A 16,337-nucleotide genomic window follows, 5' to 3' on the forward strand; every position below is an offset into this window, starting at 1 on the left:
GAAGCAACCCAACTTTTTGCTCTGAATAATTTAAACCCATCTTTGCCTGGTATTCAGAGGGAGATGGGAAGTCCCTAGAGGATCCTTCTAGGTCGTAGACCATTTAAAGGATGACCTCACCCCAGGCACTCAGAAGGGTCTAGTGGGAAATGCCAAGAGAGTAAGGCCAGACTTAGGATCCCAGCCCTGACTTGGCAGAGTCAGCTTAGGCAAACCATGCCCTTCCCTGTGCGGCCTCACAGTCAGGCTTCTTGTGCCCACCCTCTCTACCGCTCTGGCTGGGCATTCCCCCTCCCAGCCCCAGGGGTGAAGGTTAACTGGTCTAGTCAGTCACATAACTCCACCCCCCATTGGTGATTGGCTGCTACCTGAGTCTTGGTCTCAATCCTGGCCAATGATGGGGAGCCACCAAGGTGCTGCGGAGAGAGGATTCCTCCCTCATAGTCCAGCCCCAAAGGTGAGCCTGCCTTCCAAGAGGACTGTATGGATGCCAGGAGCTACTGTGGCCACTTTGTGACCATGAGGAGTAGTGGCAAGGGTCTCAGAGCAGCCGGGACCTGGTGTTAGGGAGCCTGTGGATTAACCAGCCCTGCTGCTAGCAGGACTACCTTTCAAAGACATAATGAACCTATTGTTGTTGAAGTCCCTTTTGGTCCAGCACTCTCTTTCCTGCAGTCAAATGTGTTCTAAATTACACAGTTAGTGTTCTCATTTGTCAAATGAAGATAATACCACCAGGTTCTTGGGAGGATAAAATAAGATGAAAGATGTGAAAATGCCGAAAGCCTCCGAGAGTGCCTTCCTACTACAGTGGCCCAGAAGCTAACACTTTAAAAGGTGTGTGTGCAGGGAAGGGGAGTGTTGTCGGTTCCCCTGTAACCCACTGATGGAAGATTCAACACCCAAGGGGCTTTTCTGTGGCGCAGAAGAAACCCCCACAATGGTGTGGACTTTCCTTAATGCTTGATTTGTTCACTTCCATCTAATCAACAGAATGCAGAAAATCCATTTTTCTCCATTATAAATAAGATGAATTCAATGTCTATAAACAAGTTAAAATGCAGTGGCAGACAGTGCATCTGAATCTTTTGGGTACTTTGAAGCCCTCACATAGCAGACAAAACTTTCAGAATCACAATGGTTGTACAACTCACTATGATACTCATACCTGACACTCATCTCAAACAGAGAAACCGTAGCCCTAACTCGTTATTTTATACTTGATATATTACCTTGTCAGGATTATTGCTACATTTATTTATTCTTCGTTGCATTTTTGTATCATCCTAGGGTTTTAGTAATATTTTATCCCTTCCCGGGAAGTCATTCATCTTACCAAAGACTTGCCAAAAAACAGAGGACACTTTCTCAGACAAGCTGAGGACACAGAACTGGGCTCATTGGTTCTTGGTCGGGACATGCACCCGCATGCACAATTTAAAGTGATTCAACATGAGTCCCAGGCCCCCAGGTTGGGTCTCTTTTTATTAAGAAAACAACAACAACAATAAAAAATAAACAACAACAACAACAAAACTTTCACTTGTGATGACTTGGGAATTTTAAGTGTATGTCTTCTTATGGATTTTTTTTTTTTTTTAAGTTTCCAAATGTGGTGACTTCCCGGAGATGACGTAATGAGAATACTTCCCCTGAGAGACAGTCTTTCCCCAAACCCATCATTGCCATCTGACCACGAGAAAAACATTTGACAAATCCAAACCCAGGGACATTTCACAAAATACCTGATCGGCACTCCTCAAGAGGTCAGGTGATCCAAAACAGGGAAAGTCAGAGAAGCTGCTGCAGACCAGGGGAGGCTAAGGAGACAGGACGTCTGCCTAGAACGTGGCCGCCAGGATGGGTTCAAGAACACAACAAAGATATTAGTAGAAAAATTGATATAACCTGAATAAAGTCTGGAGTCTACTTTCTAGTAATATACCAATGTCAATCTCTCAGTTTTGACATATGATAAGTGATCAGGTATGTTTGGACATGAAGTTTCCATTGTGGATGATGTCCACTAAGTTCTGGAGATTGTGCCCAGAGTCAACAATATGTATTGTGCTCTTCAGAATGTGTTAAGAGGGTAGATCTCATGTTAAATGTTTTACGAAACAAACAAAACACAGGGGATATAAAGACACTCTGGGAGATGTTGGATATGTCTGTTATCTTGACCGTGGTACTGGTGTCACAACTGTTGGCATACTTCTAAACCCACCAAACTGTACACACGAAATACATACTGTACTTTGTGTATCAATTATACCTTAATTAAAGCCTTGAAAAAAAAGTCAACATTAGAAAAACTGAGAACGAGAAGTCTCTGTGACTAGTGGGATCTTAGAGCCTCAGTATCTGACAGATTATCTTTGTGACCTTTCTCAAAATCTAAACTTATCCTAGATGAGTTTATTTTTAAAATGAGTGCCTTAGCCAGGGCTCCCCGAGAAGCAGACTCAGAGATAAGGATATGAGCGGAAGTAGTTTCTTAAGGAGGTGATTCTAGGAACCGCCTGGCAGGCAGGAAGTGAGGACGTGAGACTGGAAAGGGAACGATCTAGAGAAGGCCTGCTGGCAAGCAGGGTACCAGTGTGGGCCAACCGGGACAGTCCTGCCCAGAAATACAGGAGATGGTGTAGATCATAGCCCAGCGTTACTCCATGTGGGAAGGAGGGGAGCCAGAATATCTACCAGCATTCCATGCAGATATTGGTAGAGCACCGTCCTGGAGCTGGACACTTCTGCCTTGTGTGGGGCCAAGCAGGCTCCCTTGGCCACAGACAGCTCCTGGGTAAAGAGCTGCAGGGCTTCGAGTCAGGTGACTGAGGGATGACACGTCCCCCATGGGGGAGACAGACAGGACACAGATGGCACCTGCCATGCTCGGCTTCTTTCCCAGAACTGCTTCTACCTTTAAATGTTTCTGGGCTAAGACGTCTTACCCATTACCCTACTAGGATGTGTCAAGCTGGTACAATATGATTTGTAATTTATGCGGTATTCTTTATTCAAATGTTATTATAATTAACATAAGGCCACCTAAAACTTTCATCTCCTGCTTGATGAGGGATTGAATCAGCAAAGTGAGCTCCTCTCCTGAGAGTTTCTGATGAGTTGTCGCTGGGGAACATTCTGTTGAGCTCTCTTTCTCCCTGCTTCTTGCATGTGCCCGCCCATGCCAGTCAGCTTTGGGTCCCCTCTGCCTGGGTTTTATGTGACGGCTGTGCTCATCGACCCTTCCTGCCCTTGCTACTGTGTCTGTTGATTCTCAGATTATTTGATTTACTCGCAGTTCCTGGTGTTTGTTCTTCACTGCTTATGCAGATAGAAACAATGACATAATCTGTCGGATACCAACCAGGAAAGCAGAGGTCATTTCAATAGTTTCCACGGAGGGAATTTATCAAAGGGAATTGGTTCTAGAGTTAAGAAGCCCACAGAGGTTGCGTGAGGTAACTGAGATTAGCAGCGAGAAAGATCTGCTGGCAGTTCTTGGGGCCCAGTGGGACAAAAAAAGAGAAAGTGCAGGGGGGATATAACAGCTGACAGTCACTGCAGGAGACACAGAAGAGTAGGGAGAGATCCCCCAGCTCCTTTCCTCTTTTTCTCAGCCTCCTTCCCACTGGCCAGCCCCTGCCAGAAGCCCAGAAATGCAGCCTGTAGGAGGTGGTCCCTGCGTCAGGAGTGAATCTAAGACTCACATGCCTGTCTCCTGTCATTGGAACCGGCCACCCACCTTACGGAAGAAACAAAGTATTCTGTGCATTAACACTCCCTTATTGACTAAAAGAAAAAGCAACTGTATCCTACTGGTGATCCTCCTCAAATCACTCAACTACCCTTTTGTATGTTAGACGAATTTTCTCATTTGCATATCATTACGAATTCATGGCCTCTCATGAATGCTCCAATTAATTGCCTTATTAAATGGTCAAATTGTCACCCTGTCCATGTGAGCACTTCTAGGATGCCCTTGGCATCCTTGAAAGCATTCTTCCTTTCTGGCAGCAAGATGATCCAAAACTTTCTATCCTAATCCCCCCTTACTCCTACCCCCGGCCATGGAATCAGCCACCTTCCCAAAAAACCCCACTCCATGAACAAAGACCAAGCATCAAAGATCAAAACCTGGCTACAATGAGTTGATCCTTGATAGTGACCAACCTGGGAACATTTCTTTCTATCAGGAGTTTATCTTGATAGTTCAACTCAACACAATGTCTTGTGGAACCTCACCTTTTAAAAATAGCATATTGTTGTCCATGACCAAGATTTCTTCTTTTAAATTATTTTATATATTTTTAAAAGATTTTATTTATTTATTTGAGAGAGAAACAGAGACAGTGAGAGAGAAAGCACAGTCCAGGAGAAGCAGGCTCCCCACTGAGCAGGGAACCTGACTCGGGGCTCGATACCAGGACCATGGGATCATGACCTGAGCCAAAGGCAGATGCTTAACCGAGTGAGCCACCCAGGTGCCCCCATGACCAAGATTTCTCATGTGTCCAGTTGGACCAAAGTGCCTTGAGGAAGTGGCAGGGGAGTGTTGGCTTCAGAAAAGACTGAATCAGAAGCCAAGCCTTGAAACATCATGACCCAAGGACATGCTTAGGAGTGCCAGGCACTGCTCTGAGCGCTCCCCCTGCAGGATCTCACTCAGACATCCCAACCCTCGGCAAGTATGATCATTATTCCTGTTTTATAGACAAGAAAACCGACTCGGGAGGGTAAGCGTCCGTGGTCCCGCTAGACGTAACCCGCAGAGCTATACTCTTCACCACCGACTACAGGACTAGGCTGGGTTGTCCCCGGTTCCCAAATAAAGCTCCTCCACTCCCACAGCCACACCTCGGCACCTGCTGCCTGCTAGCTGTCCTTTGCTTGGGACACCTCCTTGACCTTCAAGTTCCAGCTTGAACGCTCTTCCTCCTTGCTCCGTGCTCCTTGTACATCTCAACACACATTAGGGTCATGTGTGTGCGTGTGCATGTGTGTGTGTGTGTGTCCCGTTACACTGTGAGCCCCTCAGGGACAGATTCTGTGTTTCATTCATCATTCATCACACTCAGTGCCTAGCAAGTAGCAGGTACTCAAGTCAGACTTGATGAAGGAAGAAATACAGTACCCCCGCTCTTGAGTAGCTCAAGGAAATGCTTCTAACACTTGGCATAAGCTGAGGGATCACCCATCCCCCATGCTCATTTCCTATTTATTAAATGGGGCATCCCCCTGCTAACCCACATCTTAAATATGCACCCATATTGGACGGACGCTTCTCTGAAAATGTGTGAGTCTTTATCTGCTGTGGAAAACAGCTGAATTTGCTCCAGTCTTCACGGTTTCAGGTGACAATCTGAGAGGTCAGTGAAAACTAGAGTCAAGGCTAAGGACTCCCCAGCCTCCTTTCAAGGGTCTGAGGGCTTGTGAGAAATCTCTACAAAGAAGCAGTGTTCTTGCCAGCTGGCTTTGGATCGCTCCATGCACACACACACACATACACACACAGCCTTGGTAACCAACAGTTACTAAAAAAAGCCCCAGTGCAGCCACATTCCCCACAATGAGAAATCCTCTGGTAATACCGGGGGCATGAACAAGTTTCCTCCGAAGCATTTCGTGTGCCTTACTCCGAACCGCCTGGGGAGCACGCTGAGTCCAGGGGTGCGCAGACTCCAAGCCTGGGGGCGGGTGGGGGGGAGGAGTCTGGGACCATCATCGGTCAGGGTTCCTCAGACTGAAACTCTGTGAGCATTTGGGCAGCGCCAGGGTTGGTGTGGCCGAGGCTGCTTAATGAATGCGTAATTAGCACCACGTTGTTCTGCCCATGGCCAGGGTTCAAGTCCTTGAAAACAATCTGTTCCCTGAAATAGGTTAAAGCCCCCCCTACCGCCTCTGTTACCTCGCTTACTCTAGTGACTCAGCCACAATGCCTATATGTGTAAAGAAAAGTCCCTGAAGAAATTATTAGTGTTGGCATAGCAACAATATGCTAATTGCATCTTCCCTAAAAGCAGGCCAGCGGGACCTCTCCCCGTGTGGGTCTGGTTACTGTGCGCTTCAGGAGAGAGTAAAACTGCATTCCTTGGAATGCAAGCCATATTCCAGACCCTCCTTTTTCACACACACACACACACACACACCCGTTTAACCCAAGTTCATAAGGTTTGGGTGCGTTTTCATGCTTCTGTGCTAAAACAGAATACACACTGAGACTCAGTCCACAAGCTCTTCTTGACGTCGGGGCATCAAGGAGAAACGAGGTCATTGTCTTTCCTATCTTCCTTTGTTCTCCACCCCCAGAACCTCCCCGCACCTCCGAAGTCTAACTAACCAACTGAGGGCGGCTGCTAAGAAGCCCGGCGAGAGGGACAGCTTTGAACAGTTACTGTGTTTGGGGCCGCAAATAACAGAGGAGCCGAGGCAAAGCGAATTAAACCGGAGAGAAGATTGGCGAGGGCACGCAAAGACGGCGGGGCAGGGTGGGCTTCGGGTTGCTCCATTTTGTGCTCAACGATAGAGTCAAGGACTCAGGTTCTCTCCAGATCTCTGTTTGCCCATCCCAAGCCCTGAAACTCCTTCTAAGTCTGTACCCCTGTGGTCGTGGCTACTAGCACTCAAGGGGGAGAAGAAGAGTGACAGAGAGATAGACACACAGAGAGACAGAGAGAATGGATCTGGCTTCTCAGCCTTCCACAAAAGGTAGAGCCTTGTCCCAGAGACCTTCAGCAAATCATGTCTTGTGTCTCGTTGGCAGAATCGGGTCATGTCCGTTCCAGACCCAGGAAATAGCAGGGTACATGGGATTATTCCCAGATGCCTCAGGATCACCCTGTGAGATGAAGTTAATTTTTCAAATTGAAGTTTTACTCTGCTCTGTGGGGAGGGTGGATGGACAGGGGGGGGCACCACCACTATGTCCGCTATTACAACAGTGTGGAGTACTGCTAGCCTACTACACCTACTACTACACCCCTACTACACCCCTAGCCTATGAGTTAGCGCTACTAGGACATGGGCAAGCACTGCTAGAAGGGGAAGACTATACATTCTGCTATCACGGTCTCATTTTAACTGCCCTCAAGCTTGGGCTCGGTCACCAGAGACCTACCTCGAAAGGCAATGGGAACTGGAGGCTGGGGTCTGGCAACCCTTGTTCCACCTGGGAATGAGGTACAACCTCTCTAGTGCTTCATTCTTTAATCCTCAGTTGTGACGTGTGACTCTCAGCAGAAGTGCCGCGCTCTGCTGGTGGCCCACAGGGGCTGCTCTCTGAAATCCGGGCAGATTGTGGACAGAGAAGTTCCCACAACGACGGCAGAGTGGAGAACATCTCTCCACTCAAGTCCCCTTTGTCTTGAACCTTTTTATCTGTGAAGTACCTGCGTGGAAGGAGTATAGTATTATGTAAATAAACACTCACTAGCCACAGAGCGTTCATAAGAGAACCTGGGCAATTAAAATAGCAATGGCGGTCCCTGCACAGTTTCCAATGTTTCGCTTGCCTTTATCATATGAGCCTCGGAGGAACACTGGGAAGCAGGTAGAGAAAACTGTATTATCCCCATTTAATAAGGGATGAGGCTTCGGAGCTTAAGTAATATGCTTCAGCACTGGTGGACCTCCGATCTAACTTGCACCCAAAAATACAAAAGGAACTCTTAAAGTTCAAGGTATGAAAAGCAACAACCAACTTATAAGAATGACAGAGAACTTGAATGAACACTTTATCAAAGAGGCCATAATAATGGCAAATAAATACGTGAAAAGATGGTTCAACATCATTAGCCATGAGGAAAACACAAATCAAAACCACAGATACCAACGCACACCGGCTAGAACGGCTACAACAAGAAAGACAGAAAATACTGAGAGCTCAAGGATGCAGGGGACTGAGAGACTTTCAGTGGGGATGTGAAAATAGTACAGCCGCTTTGGAAAATGGTTTAGCACTTTCTTATAAAGCTAGATGTGTGCCTCCCATAGGACCCAGCAATCTCACTCAGGGATATTTATGTCTAGAGAAGTGAAAACTTAGGCTCACACAAAAACCTGTACACAGATAGCAGTTTTATTTGTGAAAGCCCCAATCCAGAGACACTCAGATGGCCCTCATGGGGTAGAGCTCAAGGCTGTGGAATATTACTTAGCCATAAAAAAAGAATGAACTGTTAATGACGAACCTCGAAAACAGTGTGCTGAATGGGGAAGCCAGTCTCGAAAAATTTATTGCCTGTACGATTTCATGAACCTGATGTTCTCAAATAGGCAAAACTGTAGTGCATGGCGATCTGGTCCACATCTGCCAGGCCTCTGGGTGGGGGAGAAGGACGGCCATGAAGAGGGGTTTTCTGGGGGCACTGGATCTGTTCTGTCCCCCAATTATGGTGGCAAACCTAGAAATGTATTCAGGTGTTGACATTTAGAGCACTGTACACTGGAAGGAAAAAGAGCCAAATGTTACTGTATGATCTTTTTTTCTTTTAAGATTTTATTTATTTATTTGACAGACAGAGACCACAAGTTGGCAGAGAGGCAGAGAGAGAGGGGGAAGCAGGCTCCCTGCTGAGCAGAGAGCCTGATGCGGGGCTCCATCCCAGGACCCTGAGATCATGACCCGAGCCGAAGGCAGAGGCTTAACCCACTGAGCCACCCAGGCGCCCTATGATTGTTTTTTTAAATAAAACTTTGTAAAGAGTCAGTGGCTTGTAGACCACTTCAACTCCTTGTCCACTGCTGTCTCTATCATAACACACAACTTGGATCAGCTCACGGCTTTGCTCAGGGCACAGCCCCCAGGCCTGTGCTCAAAAAATTGTCTCTTGCAGAAAATTCTAATGAACTTTACTCTCCGTTTTCCCTGCTCATGGAAGTAGGATGTTAGAAGGGGAAGGCATGGAGCTGCTGGAAGCAAACACATTGGCAACAACAGGAAGTGATGGGTGCTTAGGGAAAAAAAAATAAAAAGAGGCTGAAGACCAAAAATGCAAACCTACACATTCAAAACATGGTCATGTCCAGGGCCAGGTTGTTCAAGGGCTAACAGCCCCCAAACACACACCCACATGTCAGTCCTGGTTCCTGATGAGGAATCTGAATCCCAAGAGAAGTGTGGAGGGAGGGGGGTTCCAGGCTCTTGGTTCTCCCTGAACAACAGTAGAAGGAAGTCAGTAGGGGAGGCCAGTCATGTCCACTCTACTCATGAGCAACCCTGAAGGTTGAAAGCATGTTCGTTTGTCCTTTAGTTGGGACAAGAATTTGGACAAGGGGATGTGGACACCCAGTACACCTACCAATGGCCAGGATCTCCCTCGAGAAAGGTCTTGTCACTGTCTCTCCCTCCCATCACCAGTGATCATCACAGCTAACATTTACTGAACACCTACTATGTTCCAGACCCTCTCTTAAGAGTTTCAAATGGACTATCCCATGTAATCCTCACAACAGCCCTATGAGGAGGAACCATAATAAGCCCAACTTTACAGATACAGAAACTGAAGTCAGAGAGGGCAAGTGACTGTCTTGAAGTCATACATCCAGCAGGTGGTAGAGCCGAGACCATCTAGCTCCACAGCTTCCCCTCACAACCACAGTGCCGCATGCCTCGAAGAGTGAGCCGTGACATGGAAGCAAGCACAAAGGAAATTGGCTTTAGAGCTAAAATAGAAGAGAAGAGAAAGTAAGGTCGAATAAGAAATTGGGTCTTCCTTAGGACCCTGCTGGGCATGACCCCGAGCTCAGAGGATCAGCTGCCATCGATCTATCCTGCCTTGCCTTGGGGGTGGTCCCCAAAGGAAGATGAGGCAGTAAATGCCTCTACTCCATGGGGACCAAATATGCCCCGTGATCAGGGTTGAGACTGGGAAATCTCAGGGATACCATGCCAGCTCGAACCTTCTGTTCCAACAATCCATTATGGCTCTCTGAGGTCTGACTTGTCCCAAATAGTCCCCGGGTCTCCTGGGTTACCTACGCCCCACCTCCATCCCATGCTGACCTGAATCCGGGCAACAGCTGATGCAAAGGTTCTCATTATTATTAGACTCATGGGTAGTCAGAATGACTTTTGTTGTTTTGGTTTTTGTTTTTTTTTTAAGCAGGAAATCAGATCTCAGCCAATTGTAGGAATTCAGCTCACTAAATGAATTAAATGGAGGGAAAGGAGAATATAAAACATTCCCAAACAAATGAAATGAACAGGCCAAGTGAAGAGATGGCTTCCATCCACAGTTCTGCAAAATGTGAGAAGTGGGCTTCTTCTGGCTTGAGATTGAGGGACTGGGGGGTTGCCATCATCCCTGCTCCCCGCTCCCTCTTCCCTCCCCACTTCAGGCTGGGCTGAGGAGTCTGGATTTTATTAGCCACCAAAGAGGCCTGAGGCATCTTGGGGTCAGGCCCAGACAGGTAAACCAGTGAGTGATGGGTTGGCCAGAGTCTACAGCCCTCCTTCCTTCCTGGAATCTCAGGTCAAGGCCCTGGAGGGTCATTGCTCTGGAGAGGCCCTGAGACAGCAGAAGAGGGAAGCCGATGTATGGACAGTAAGGCCTAGAGGAGGCTCAGGGAAGTTCCCCAAGCCACCATTCCGAAGGAAAATGCTTCTGAGCTAGTTGTCTTTCCCTTTGAGAAAGGCTCTTTTTTTCCTGGGAATTCAAATCTTCCGTGGACATCCACAGGAATTAAAGCAGAGGGGAGTGATTCCACAATACCTCCCTAACAAGACGTTCTCTGGGTTCCTGAGATGTTCTGATCAGCCCTGCGCCCTGTTCAGTTCATGGCCCACCTAGAACCTAACAAAGCAGAGGCCAGTGCCTCCTCTCTGTTCTTTCTTAGAAACGAAACGTGGGGTTTATTGGATATAGCAATGCACTCAGGTTTAAAGGCACTAACTCACCTGGGAAATGCAATTTTTGTCCCTTCTTCTCATCAGCATTCCAGAAATTGACCTCTATGTGCAAATCTGTTCTTAACTACTTATGTAGAATTTGTGTTTCAGTCCAGACCTAACAGGTGGAAGGAGTTGACCGCCTGTGCATGTAAAGGAAGGAGAGAACGCTGACTGATTTTTATTGAACCCTGCCTGGAACCATGCCATACCAAAAATAGCTCCAACATGATGAATACAGTCCATGTACCAAGCCCTTTCCTTGTGGGGAGACTTCCAGTTTGATTCAAAGCAGATTCAGATGTGCCTGGACAAGTCAGGAATATCAGTGGGGAAGACCCCATCAGAAATCTCTTTGCACTCAACATATCAGATAAAGGGCTAGTATCCAAAATTTATAAAAAGCATACCAAACTCAACACCCAAAGAATAAATAATCCAATCAAGAAATGGGCAGAGGACATGAACAGACATTTCTGCAAAGAAGTCATCCAGAAGGCCAACAGACGCATGAAAAAGTGCTCCACATCACTTGGCATCAGAGAAATACAAATCAAAACCATAATGAGATATCACCTCACACCAATCAAAATGGCTAAAATTAACAAGTCAGGAAATGACAGATGCTAGCGAGGATGCGGAGAAAGAGGAACCCTCCTACAGTGTTGGTGGGGATGCAAGATGTTGCAGTCACTCTGGAAAACAGCATGGAGTTTCCTCAAAGAGTTGAAAATAGAGCTACCCTATGACCCAGCAATTGCACTACTGGATATTTACCGTAAGGATACAAATGAAGCAATCCAAAGGGGCACGTGCACCCGAATGTTTATAGCAGCAATGTCCACTATAGCCAAACTATGGAAAGAACCTAGATGTCCATCAACAGATAAATGGATAAAGAAGATGTGGTGTATATATATACAATGGAATACTATGCAGCCATCAAAAGAAATGAACTTTCGCCATTTGCAACAACGTGGTTGGAACTAGAGGGTATAATGCTTAGCAAAATAAGTCAATCAGAGAAAGACAACTATCATATGATCTCCCTGATATGAGGAAGTAGAGAGATGCTACATGGGGGGTTTGAGGGGTAGGAAAAGAATAAATGAAACAAGATGGGATTGGGAGGGAGACAAACTATAAAAGAATCTTAATCTCACAAAACAAACTGAGGGTTGTCCGTGGTGGAGGGGAGGAGAAGGTGGTGGGGTTATGGACATTGGGGAGGGTATGTGCTATGGTGAGTGCTATGAAGTGTGTAAACCTGGCAATTCACAGACCTGTACCCTGGGGCTAATAATACATTATATGTTTATTTTAAAAATTAGAAATTATTTTTTTAAAAAGTCTCTTTGCACTGAGAACTAACAGACCTCCTAGGAGAGAATTTACTCCAACAGACAAAGGGAAGGTACCAAGCATGTGTGTGGCAACACCCATTAGGACTAGTTTTGGCTGAATATAGCAAGAAAAAAAAAAACCTTAAAATGATTATAGCTCAAAAAAGATTCAAGTTTATTTTCCTTTCATACAAAAGGATCCATAACCAATGGTTCAATACTGGCATGGAGATTCTGTGGTGTAATCAGGGACCCAGACTTCAGTTTTTCTGTTCCACCATGCAGGGACATAGCTTCCATCCTCCACCTGTCCTCCTGGTCCAAGACAGCTGCCGCAGCTCCAGCCATCGCAATTCACACTGGTTGGCTGAAAGAAAGAGGAAAGAGGCTAACAAGGGACATGCTTCCAGCTGCATCAGTTCTCTAAGCAACCTTCCCTAACCGCAGAACTTCTGCTTAAAACCTGTTGGCCAGAACTGTCATATGGATATATTGAGTTCTAAGGGAGGCCAAGAAATCTTGTCCTTTAATTCAGGTGGCAAGAGGCCCAGCTGGAAATCAGTGTTTACTTCCCCAGGAGAGAGGAAGAGATGGACCTCGGCTCTGCCTCCAGCTCTGCCTTGTGGCGGCATGATCCAGTCTCAGGAAAGTAGGAGGCTGCAAGGAAACTCTGAGAGATAGGGACCTAATGAATGCTAAATCGGGATCCCTCCCACTGGAGAGTAACATTTGAGAGGAAAAGAGAGCTTTCCCCAAATTATAGCTCAGCTTTGAAAGGACTCAGTGAGAGACAGTGGTCAAGGTGCCCGGCAAGGCAGCCCCAGTGCACAGGGGTAGCTGACTTCTTGGTGAGCCCATGTGCAGGGCATCCCCTAATTGGCTTCCCAAACACGTGAAGGAGGAGACAGTGGGGTTCTCCTGTCACCAAGAATCTGTGAAACTTAGCTTACCAGTGTCCAAGGGACCCTCTTCAGGCTCCAGACGAACACCTCTTTGGAGGGGGCCAAGATGCAAAGGTTTTATAAATCGATAGTTAGATTAAATTAGGACCAACACCAAAATATTCTACTGTTTTCACTGTTCTGCACATTCCTCCCAGTGTGCATATGGTCAAGACCCACATACAATTCACTTTTTTAGAAGTTGATACAGGAAGTTTGGCTCCAAGCTTTTCCATTTTTTTCAGAGAGTCCTTTGCATTTGCAGATCTACCATTTCCAAAGCGCTTTTGGACCCAGTGGGTCATCCAGACTCACAGTGATCTGTTGTGAGGACTCTATTATTTTTCCCGTATTACGGATGAGCAGATGACTTCAAAAGAAAGAGCTGAATGTGAAATGATTTTCCCAGCATCACCCAGCTGGGATGCACTACAAATGGAAGTGGAGACACGTCTGCTTCTCTTTTGGTCCCCAATAGAAGGGGCAGGGTTGGGGGTGTGATGTTGACATTTTCCACTGTTTGGGCTATAGCTAAAATTTTAAAGACAGAAGATTAAGGTGATCATGGAGACAGCAGCTGTTACACTTCAGTTTGCCAAAGGATCACCTGAGGAAACTGTAGGCATTAAGTCTGGCCAGGATCGAGGAAGATACATGTTAAATTGTTCTAGAATTCTTATTACTCAAAGTGTGGTCCTGAGCCCAGCAACATCAGCATCACTGGGGAGCTTGTTCGAAATGCAAATTCTCAAGAACCATCCCAGGTGTCCTGTATAAAAAATCTGCATTTAAACAAGCTCCCCCAATTTCTTTTTTTTTTTTTTTAATTTATTTGTCAGAGACAGAGAGAGCACAAGCAGAGGAAGCGGAGAGGAAGAGGGAGAAGCAGACTCCCCGCTGAGAAGGGAACTCGATGCAGGGTTTGATCCTAGGACCCTGGGATCATGACCTGAGCTGAAGGCAGACCCTTAATGGACTGAGCGACCCAGTTGCCCCTGGGAACTCTTTCTTAAGGACAAACACATGTGAAGGGACTTGCAAACATTCTCTTTCATCTGCTCAGCAACACGGCACCGTGAGGTGTATTATCACTGTTTTTTACCTGGGAAGGCTGGATTCCAGGGAAGGGGAGTGACTTACCCAACGGGCCACTGTAAGGGGCAGAACCAGACTCAAACCCAACGCTGATTGGCCCTTCTGCTACCCCCTTGTCAGTCACTCTGCAACTGTGGGTTCAAAGTCTAGTCCCCAGACCTGCAGCAGCAGCAGCAGCACCTGGAAACTTATTCAAAATGCAAGTTCTGGGGCCCCACCCCAGATCTAGTGAATCAGGCAATCTGGGAATGGAGCCCAGCTAGCAGCGGCCTGAGCTTTCCAGGTGATTCTAATACACATGCAAGCTTGCAAACCTCTGTGCTGCAGACCCAAACCTGATGAGATGCAGGAGAGGAGGGGGTGGTGGTAGAAGCCCATGGCACTTAAAACCATTCTGACCTTCCATGCTAGCTGAAGTTCCAGCACAGGTGTCCCTCCCGTAACATGATGCTGTGGGACCTTGACACTCGAAGGGCAGAAACTGGAAACCCCCCCGATATCACCTGGGAGCTTGTTAAAAATGCAGAATTCAAGGCCACACATCAGAATCTACCACAGACCTCTTACATCAGCACCCGCATGTTGAAAAGATTCAGACAGAGGTTAGAGGCTGAGAAATGTTGTAGTGGAGGGAGCGCTAGGTGGAGAATCTTCATTCCTGAGTGTGAATTCCGACTTCACCACTCTCTTGGACTCCCCGGCCCTCTCTGTTCCTAACTCAACAGGGAAAATCTTCAAAACCTCCGGGATATGTACCAGAGTTCCCTCCGGGGAAGCTGACACAGGTGAGTCGCAGCCAGCCTCTAATTCATGTTGGGACCCTCCCCTTTACCCTGAGCGATGTCCTGGGACTGTGAAATCACCCTGAGAGTTTTCTGTGAACAGACAAATCCAAGGAAGAGCAAGGAAAGATTACATCACCTGAAGCAGAGACTGCATGGGTGGAGCAAGGTGAGGACAGGAGTCGGGGGCTAGAGTCTGAGACAACAGAGCAAGGGTGAGGGGCAGAGAGGAGGAAGTCAGTGGCTAAGACGATTCTGTCTGCACATACCAGGACATACATCAGGCTGGGAAACTTCTATGGGGCTGAGCCCATTCCTTTGCCTTGGTAAGGGTTCTGCCTCAGTTTCCCACTTGGCCCTCCAGCCCCCTGCCCGAGGCCCGTCCGTAAGGCTGATGGCCAGTCTGCTCCCTACCCCACCCATGGCCATCCACAGCTGCCCTTAGCTCCCCCTGCTTCCCGTCGTTCACTAGATCCCATTTCCCTTAGGGCCAAGACCATCTGAAGTATAACGAGATCTTACAGAAACAAGAAGGCTGGAGAAGGGATCTGGCAGTTAATCTGGCAGATGGGGGGTTGGGGGGGAAAGCTGACACAGATTTCCGAAATAGCTGAGAAAAACCTCCCAAGAGATCACAGAGAAGAGAATGGAATGAGAGAAGCTCAATACTGGGAGAAAAACCATATGTGCTTTGGGGGAAATGTAATCCGCACATACCTGGGACTTTTAAATCACCGGAATACCTTTTGGTGGCAGCCATTGGATATCCAGGAAGCCTTTGGTTCTATTTTAGTAGTCTTCGTTAAGCCCTTTATTTTCAACATCAGGAAATTGTGTTCTGCCAAGAAGAGATTACTTGGACATCAGGTTAAAGCCTCTAAGATTCCAGAAAAATTCTAATGTGGCCCAACCCATTGTGGGACCCACCAGTACCCAGCCTGGCACTTCTCTCTGGGTTTTTCTTGATCTGTTTCCTTTTTGAATCCGGGCGTGTTAGTCAGCTCGGACTGGCATCATAACAGGATACCGCAGACTGGGTGGCTTGAACAGCAGAGCTCCATTTTGTCACAGTTCTGGAGACTGGAAGTCCAAGGTCAAGGTGCTGGCGGGGTTGGTTTCCTGTGAAGTCTTGCTTCCTGTCAGCCAGCCTCTTGCTGTGCATCTCTTCCTCTGTGTGGGCATTGAGAGAAAAAGAGACAGCTCTTGTTCTCTTCCTCTTATAAGGACAACAGTCCTACTGAATTTGGGCCCACCCACGTCACCTTCTTTTACCTTTATTACCTCCATA

The 16,337-nt window shown here is 47.1% G+C and overlaps 1 long non-coding RNA gene across 1 annotated transcript; it reads right to left on the reverse strand.

Moving 5' to 3' along the window:
- Positions 1 to 12,461: 12,461 nt before the first annotated feature.
- On the reverse strand, positions 12,462 to 16,094 carry LOC131835375 (uncharacterized). Its single transcript, XR_009355162.1, has 3 exons — positions 15,977 to 16,094; positions 15,767 to 15,887; positions 12,462 to 12,598 (listed from the first exon to the last, which is right to left on the reverse strand). It is a non-coding gene; the product is annotated as an uncharacterized LOC131835375 (long non-coding RNA).
- Positions 16,095 to 16,337: the final 243 nt, after the last annotated feature.

The sequence above is a fragment of the Mustela lutreola genome, chromosome 7 (genome assembly GCF_030435805.1).
Source record: "Mustela lutreola isolate mMusLut2 chromosome 7, mMusLut2.pri, whole genome shotgun sequence".
Taxonomy (NCBI): Eukaryota; Metazoa; Chordata; class Mammalia; order Carnivora; family Mustelidae; genus Mustela; species Mustela lutreola.